Here is a 9,526-nt window from a genome sequence, read left to right as displayed (position 1 = left end):
TCACATTTTTCAGTTTATTCAGTGTTTTTTATCAGTTAGACTGTGCTTTTTTTAAGCAAAACTGGTTTTTTTTAAGAGCTATACATCCCCCCTGCCTTCTGTTTTTCTTATTACCTCTCCTTTCTCTCAACTCTGGATGCTAACGCTCTGTGCCAAATGATGAAGAGTAGTTGTCCTGCTGTTGCAGGCTTTGCTTCTAACTTCACAGTGTCATTATATCTTAGTAAGGCAATATGGAAAATAACTTGAAGTCGCTTTATGCATTGTACTTAGTGTTTTGTCATTACTGAAGAAAATAACAATTTAGGCTATTTTCTTCATCTGTAAAAACTATTTGCATTTATATTTTCTGTATCAATGTGTTTCCTGAATCGTCTAAACTGATTTATAGAGATGTCTGCAGAAATGCCATCTTCATCTCAACATTTTTAGGCAAAGTAGGCTCAATGCTAAGCTTTATACAACTGATAAACTGTATCCATGCTCACCTCAAATTTAATGAAGATGAGAAAGATAGATGTGTAAAAGCTTGAAGTCTTTCCTTCTGTATGATTTGACTAGCTGGTCTGGAAATTTTTTGGGGGGTTTTCAGTCTGTTTTACTGTACTTGAGCAGAGCCATTAGTTCTGTCTTTGGGTTTTTTTTGTTTTGGTGGTTTGTTTTTTTTGTTTTGCGCCATGGCCTATATTATATTTTGTTAATCAAACTTTGTGTTGCTGTTTTCACTGTAGATATTGGTTGCTTGTAATGAAAATGCTGGGCAGGCTGACATTTCAGTTTTGGGAATGTCAGAGTAGAGTAGTTGTTTCTTGAAATTTCCAGGTTTTGTTTACAGGGAAAGCTGGTATGTGTGTGATAGTCAGGAAGATAAATTATTCTTCAGAACAATTAGTCAAGAAAATTAACTTTTAATTTGATACCTTTAATATTTCTGGATTTTAAAATAGATGTCCCAAAATGGTCCAAATCTGAGACTTTCCAAGCTGAGTCTAGTGAACTCACCTTCAGCTTCTGCCTGTTTCTGTATTTTATGTGATCTTCTTGTCTTTGTAAAAATAGATATACAGCCCTCCTTGGTATACTAGAGTTGGTTTGGAAAGTGGGAACTTTAGATAAAATCATCTAGGCAAAGAATGTGTCTTAGCTGGAGCTCTGATTGAAATCAGTAAAAAATGTTAATAATTCATGAGTTATTGAATTCAGTCTGGTCGTTGGCCCATACTGAAGCAAAGTAAAACTGGGGTTGTGTCTAACTGTGATTGTTATGTCCAATTGTGATGGCTCTTTGTAGTGACACAGTAATGTCATTTGTTGCTCAGATGCCCTACTTTTTGCTATAACTAATTAGCAAAGGTAATCAGTGTTAATGATGACTTTATCATTGACAATAACTCACTGCTTATTTTAGGGGTAATTAGTGCTAACCTTATTAGAGAAAAGGGTAATAATTGGCAGTTAATAATTTTCAGGCTCTTCAGTAGAGCACAGTAACCTATAAGAAGTTGATCATGCAAGGGCAATAGGGTCAAAACAACTTAAAGAGAAACTGTAACTGGTTGATGAGCTCAGAGGGATGCAGAAAGATCAGTCCACTAGCATGCATTGATAAAATACAGAAAGAAATTAACTTGTAATTAAATTTTGAAGTGAGTTAAAGGTACTTGAACCAAATCCTTGAATTGTTGGAAAATGTAGATTAATGAGTAAAGTTAGTATTTTCAGGTCTCTAAGACATTATTTGGGTGAGATGATATAACTTTATTTCCACCAAAATATGCCTGTTATTAATGCATAGGGATACACAAAAGCTAGAGTGATGTGACTAATATCCCAAGCCATTTAACCTCACCAAGACATTCCCTTGACTGTGGTATACTTGGAGGGACCACTGCATAATACAAGGGTTTCATTTGTGTTTAGGGCATTCTGGATTGCTAAAGAGATTATAATGTTCAAGTAGTAAGCTTCTGTAGCTCCTGCAAGCCATTTATCTGTGATTTATCCAGATTGAGGGATCCCAAAGAGGCTGAACAAACAGGCACATGGAGTAGGCAGCCTAAGAACGAGTAGAACATGTTATGGAGAAGTAAAACCTGGAACATGTGCTTAGACGCTTCCCTGCACATTGGCGAATTCACAGAATATACTCTGTCCTCTAGAGGTTTAGATGTAATACCTGGGAAGTTAATTGGCTGTTTCCAAGACATAAAGCAGTCTTCCATTAGTTTGGCATTCCCCTCCAGTAATTCTGATCTTTGTCCCTGTAGTACAAGCTAGTGATGACTCCAATGCAGGTGATGTCATGGGATTACAGAAAGGAGCTCCAGACCAGGCCAGGGCCCTGCTTTTTTTTAAGGTTAGCTTTTTTGCAACCTCATCCAGGAGCAGTTTTTTAATGTAGTGTGAGAAACATTGTAAGTGTGCTGTCCCAGTGTTTCCGGAGGAAATCAGAATGATTTTATTAAAACATTTCTAATAACTGTAGCAAACATATGGCTTAAACTCTGAGTTGTATTTGAATCATTGGGGTAGTCTGGAATGATGCTGGAAGAGAGGACTGGAAGAGAGCAAATGTCTCTCTCATCTTGGAAAAGGTAAGAAGGGTGCAGGTAATTACAGATCAGTTTACCTTGATGATTGAGAAGGTGATGGAATAAATAATCTGGGAAAACTTTACAGGCATATGATGGAAAAGAAGGTAATCAGTTATGACTAGTCAGTAGTTAGCATGGATTCATAGAGGGGGAGTTTTGCTTGACCAACTCTGTAATCCTGTGACCTCGTAGATGAGTAATTTGCATGACAAAGGAATGTAAAAACCCAGACCCACCTAAATAATTTTAAAGCCCCATAGTTGCTATTGATCCCTGCAGCAAGTCTTTGACATAGATTATGTCTGCAAACAGAGTATTGTCTTACCTGCAACTATTGATCAGAAGTGCTTCACTACAAACAGTTGAACTGCAAGAGCAGAAACTTTTGAGTAACTTCTTTTGAGAAGTTACTGATACCAACATTTGCTTCATAAAGCAATTCCATCATTTACCTTGTTTACATTCATTTTGCATTTTGCAAGGGAGCAAAAATGCATCCCACTGTAGTTATTTCATATGTCTGTACTAGTCTGAAAAGAAACCAGTGGGACATTCCAAGTCAGAACTTCAGTTTAACAGGAAAATTAAAGTAAAGGCAGAAAATGCTGCCTTAAACTGACAGAGTCTGGACACAACCTGACACCCTGTTGGTCAGGGTGGTGGTAGCAGTTCAATTAAATGGTGGCTGCAGTCCTCTTGAAATGATAGATGTGGTTTTGTTGAAGCAGTGATCCAATAGGTGGGTCTGGTCTTCCTCAGTAGGTCCAGTGATGATCAGGTAGCTCCTGTCCTCTGGAAATGCAGTAGGTGAGGCTGCTTGTGATGTTCCAAACCTCAGAGAATGTCCAGGTAGGAATGCTTGGTACCTCCCCCTGGGTGGAGCGTCTCACAAAGGGATGATGTAATTTATGAGTCATGCAGTGAGACCCTGATGTTCCATTAACAGAAGATATCCCTCAGAGAGAGCTATCAGGGATGAGTCATGGAACAGATGAAGAGCACTGCCCCACCTGGTTTTAACAGTATATGAAAATGGTGATAGAATACATACTTTTGGTTACATCTTACGTTGTAACCTAAGACAAGCTCAAGAACCTTGTCATGAACTCCATTGCATTTCAATTTTCTAACAATATGTGTGTACTCCTATGGAAGAAAATTACAAATGGGTAGTTAAGAAAATCCCACGTGATCAAGATTATTCGTGTAGATTCATAATCCTATAAGGATGATGAACATTTCCTCTTGTTTAGAGAGATGATGGGAAAAGTGACTCTCTGTCCTGCAAGCCTATGGCTTTCTAGTGCAGTCCATGCTAAGGCAAAGTAAATTTGGTTTGGATCTACCTCAAACAGAAATTCAATCCCATAGTCAGTGTTAATTGCACAAGTGGATTGTATGTGGGCATAACTAGTTATTCTGAATGAATAATACATTTTGTAATGCTCAGTGTTTCCTGTCAGTGTTCTCTGAATGTGTTCTGGGAATCATATCTAGCTGCTGAAGCAAATTATCACAGTAACAGTTAGCTGGCCAAAGTCTCCCACCTGTTTTCTGGAGGCTAATGAGGATATTGTGGGTTTACCTACAGAAAGAAGAGAAACTTTTCTGCTTCTTCTAATTAGTTGTTAGAAAAGCTAATACACAAAAGCTAATACATTGAAGCTAACTACTTCAAGTAGTGGGATTCAGAGCATATAAAGAAATTTAGAGTTTTATTTTCAAATAAGCCCTACTAGAAGGACACTAGTTCTTCTGGGGCTTAGTAGAGAAATTCAGGATAAAGTTCTTTTTTTTGTGGGGTTTTTTTGAGGCGGTTTTGTTGTTTGTTGGTTTTGTTGTTTTTTTGTGGGTTGGTGGTTCTTTTGGTACTGTCTTTATTGCAGCCAAACAGATATTTGTCATGTATGAATAGAAAGGAAGTAAAATTAAGGTTTTTCTGTAACATAGAGGATATATAGTCATCCATACCATTTCTGATGAACTACACAAATTCAGGCCTTCATGGCTTACAAGTAATTTAGTGCATCTGTTCCTGAAAGAAAAGGTTACAGGTTTTCAAGTGCAGAACAAAAACTTCACAAAACTTATTGAGCAGTAATTGACATCCCAATTAATGCATAATTCAGAGAGGATTAAAGACATGCCAAGATGTGTTTTGATATGCCAAGCTCTTGCCTGAGGAAAGGCAAGTTTGATACTGCTCTTGTCAATGCGCAAAAGGGAAATATTTTCATTTATATTCTAAGACATTGTGAAATGTGTCCATTCTGTAGATGATGGGTACTGGGAGATATAATGCAGATAGATATCCTGATTTACATTTTATTCATTCCTCTTTACAACTTTTTTCAGGTGTTATTCAAATTTGAGAAAAAATAAAGGCAATCATAATTCTTTTTTTTTTTTTTTCTCATGAGGGTCACTCTAGAAATTTGGAGATTAGTGCAATGTTTCAGTGGTGACATTTGGTGCTGCTCCTTGCCCACCCATGCTTAAAGACTTTACATACATCCAGATTTTTACTGTTAGAAATGCCTAGTCTGGGAGGGGGGTTTGCTTCAAAAGAAAAGCCTGTGCTGACTTCAGACCTGTAACTTAAATTCTCAGAATTATATGCAAATGGAACATTGATGGTAAAGCTTATGCTGGCCTGATGATTAAAAGTGGATTTTAAATTCTACAAGCAGAAATGTCCTAGTAGTTATTTTCTCGGGAACAGAGAATGACACTCTGTTATTTTTTATAATTTCCAATTTATAGTACAAAATCTTGCTAGCATTGCTGCATGTCCTTCTGAGATATTTTGCAGATGATGCACAAATAAGACATTTCTACTGTATTACTGGTAAGTACATACCATGAGAACATCTGTAATTTGCTGTAACAGGAAAACTGGAAAAAAGAGGACTTGGAAATACTGTATATGTATTAGGATTTTTTATGGCAAAAAGAGACTAATCTCAAGCATCTTAATAAGGTAGGGGGCTTGTTTCTGATTTCTCCAGCATGGCTGTGTCCTTGGAAAGAGAATGGACAACTTTCACTTTTGTTTAACTGATGTGTCTCTGCTATAGCTCACTGAGTAATCCTGGGTAATGTACAATTTATTGACCATTTGGAGGCTACTGGTGTTTTGAAACTTGTTTATTAGATATCTCAAAGCAGCAGCTCTCCCATAATAATATTACTGTAATACAGCTGCAATACAGCAGAATGCTTTTGCTGTAATGATATATTACGGAAAATGTGGTGCAGGCAGGCCTGAAAATAACCAAGGGAACTCATAAAATATTATTTATCCTTTTGTTAATTTAAAGGCTCCAATATTATCTAATTTATTTATTATGTGAGGAAAGTAGCTGAAGTCAATTACACCATGTGTTGTAAGATCTGTGTGTGAGCTTCAGCTCTGCCATAAATTATGAATATTGAAAGGCTGAGATGTAAGCTTTTAAACCTGTCCCTAAAAGCTGATAGGGTATAGCTTAATTTGTATTAGTGACAGGTATTGCAGTTCAAATGAAAAGATAAAAATAATTTGAAGCTGTGGTCAGTCCCACTGCAGAGTCTATTTAGAAACCATAGGTCTAAGTCTTTGGTCTTTCATTAGCAAATTCCAGGGTAGTCTATTGAAGTTTTTGCATAAATAATTATGACTGTTCTTTTTAATGCATTAAAAAAACCTCTTTTCAAAAGATGTACTGTTTTGCACATTTTAATGGGATGTTACATTAAGTACAAGCTGCAATAACAAGCATGAACTATGTAAATCTGTCAAAGTCAGTTCACTGTGGTATTCTAGAGAATGTGAGGATAAGATTTAGAATGGCTGAAGAGCAGAAAGGCTTCTTGGGCAAGAGCTCTCCGAGGTGCAGAGAGGCACAGAAAATAGCCTTTTGCGTAAGAAATCAGTTGCAGCATTCAAGAGATCAGGAAGTGTTTGAGTGATGTGGAATTTCAGTACCTGGCCCATCATTAAAAGGTATTATTAGCTGCTTCAGAACACTGAAATGCAAGCCCACCATGAGCTATGTGTGATCTATAGTCCATAGAAGGGAAAGTTGCCTGCTGGTCAAAGTACAGTAGCAGATTTACTTGCAGTAACGTGAGTGAAATCAACACAGTTGTTTTGCTAATTTGTTTTTATGTTTCATGGAGTACAGGTTTCTTGTTTTGGCTGTAATTCAGCCTTGTGCAAGTGTTTAAATTGCACAGGTTAGTTACCAGACTGACAATTGAAATCTTTTATGGAAAAGTAAAACTCACATGTTTCCATCCTTACTATGAATGTGTAAAAGACTTAAAGAATACACTTGCCTTAATCACTGTTAGGATTTTGCACAAGGACTATGGCAAGCTGTATAGAGAAGCAACTGGTCATCTTGGGCTACTTCAAGGTAAAAGATTCCCTGCTCAGGTAGCTGAAGGAATCAGGCGTAGGATGTCCAAAGGAAAACTGAGGTGGCAGATACTGATGAATCATGTGAATGCTGATAACTGATGGGGTATATGTGCATCATGTGCATAGGTATGCATTTTTGTAAGCCCAGATATCATTCAAACATATGGTATTTCTGCAGACAAAATACTTTCAGAATATTGGTGTTGTTTTGAAATCCAAGGGCTGTTTATTTATTATTGGAATGATATTAATTTTCATTTCTTGCTTGCTGTCAATGTATAAAAGTAAATATAACCTCTGTTGTTGTTGTTGTTGTTGTTGTGTGTAAGAGTCTGCTTTACAGAAGATCTTCACCCTTTTTTATCACAGTCACCTGAATTGGGAAGTATGTTGGTATATATCAAAGATGTCTCCCTCCTCACACTGCTGGATTTCCTTCCTGCAGAAACTATGATGAAGACCAGGAATCTGGCTATGTAGAACTCATGCTAGAATTAGATGTTCGTGTCTGGTCTCAGAGATGGGAATTACAAAGTACCCTCAGGTATCACAGTTTAGATGAAGCCTTTGCTTATCAAATTAAAGGATGCCATGCACCTTGCAGTTGTACACAGCTGTGTTCACTAAATATAGTAATATGTACATCCATTTTCGCTGGAACCATTGCGTCTGGCAACTAGTGTAATTAGTTGGGAATTATTTAATACATTATATTTGACCTGATAGCTTGGCAGTTAGTAAGAGACAGATTCTGACACCTCCAGCATGACTGTTAGAGGCTGTAGTCAAAAACAGGACTGTTCTCTTTAAGTAGGCTTCTCTGAAAGCAGCAGCTAAGATCTCAGTAGGGGTAGGTTCCTGCACGTGGCCATTTTCACATGGCTGGTATCCTGTGCCCAAAAGGAGCATGACTAGTTGGGTCATGGCTTTATACCCCTTCTATTTCAGAGCCAGTACTGAGGCTAGGATAAGAAAGCATTTATTTCCTCAGTTCCAGAGAAAACATTCTGCCTGCTTGTGTTGTCCATAGCCAGTAATCTGCTGGAAAATCCCTGTGGTAAAGTGTCTCTCTGAATCCCTCTGTAGTTCCCATACAGACCTGAGGATCTGGGGTAATTAGGGCCCTGTGTCTAATAAGTATATTCAGGGGTACAGTATTGCCCATTGCAGGCTTCTTCTCTGTTTCTGTCTCTATTCATACCCTAAAAATATCTATCTCTGTATGTTGAACGTGGTAGATACCAATCTTTCTTGGCTCAGCTGTTTCATCTTTCCAGAGGAAAAGCAATCACCCTAATTATACACACTCATAAATTAACTTGACAGCCCACATACTGGAATTGTCATGCCTTCCTGAGCCATTTAAATTTTTCATGAGCTCTGAGTCCCTGCAAATAGGGGCCAGAAATGAACATTACAAGCCCCTAGAGAAACTGTTTCTTCTTTATTTTTCTGTCTTACTGGCAATGCGCTCAGAGAGGTGGTCATTACGAGCTTCTCTTTCTCACTGGAGTTGTTGTGCTAAAGAGGCCTCCTGTGTTCTCTCATATAAACTTATTCTTAGTAAGACAGTTGGGATTGCTGGATCATCCAACATGTTCACAAAAAAAAAAAAAAAAAGCTGGATATACAGGCTTGAAGGCTGCTGAAGTTTAAATCTAAAAATGAGAGGGGTATGTCTCAAACCTTCTTTCCCAGAGCATCCTTGCTTCCTGGCATCTAAAGTGTGAAAAGAGAAATATTTGGTTAAATTAGGACTTGTCATTACTCCCACAAATACAAGGTGTAATCTTCAGGGTCTACTGAAACAGTGCAAGGAAATGCAGGACAGTTAACATCTCATCCAACTTTTGTTGTCTGATTCTAGTCTGCTCCAAATGCCATTGTCATCCCCTGGAAATAGAAAATAGTTTCATAAATATCAAAGTAACAGTATATGTTTTCAGTTATTGCTCTCATTGATACGCATTATTAGTTCCTGTTTTCCTCTGCTTTGACTTATATATCTGGATATTTTCCCTTTTAGAAGCTTTTAATTACAGCCTTATTTGGACCACTTATTTCTGAAAAGCTGAATAGATGGAGAGTCTATTATGTCATTTTAGCTCTGATTCCAGTGGACATAAAAGTGGGCTGAGTTATATTTTGCTAAATTTAGATACTGTGATTCTCTTATTGGTCATGCTGTTACGGCTGTCTTACTAGAGAACATGTAGAAAATATACATGTTAGAGAAATCAGATGTAGAAAATCCCCATAGTGTTTTTGTGAATGGACTATTTAGCCTGTATTTAACCAGTTGTAGACAGTCCCCTTTGCAGTCTTCTACTGCAGTTTCCCAGTTTTAGAAGTCAGTGCAACATTTCATCAATGGCGCTTAACTCACCGTGGTGCCAAGGGTAATATGCACCAGTGCAGGTTTAATCAAGGCTGAAACCAGGACCAGTCCTGAGGGGCTGGAAACACCTTGGTGTTAATCCCAGGAAACTCCTCCATGTAGAATGCACTCACAGCACAGTTTTAGTCC

Source organism: Geospiza fortis, unplaced genomic scaffold (assembly GCF_000277835.1).
Source record: "Geospiza fortis unplaced genomic scaffold, GeoFor_1.0 scaffold240, whole genome shotgun sequence".
NCBI classification, from domain to species: Eukaryota; Metazoa; Chordata; class Aves; order Passeriformes; family Thraupidae; genus Geospiza; species Geospiza fortis.
The sequence above is the reverse complement of the archived record's forward strand: the minus strand, read 5'-3'. Positions refer to the sequence as shown.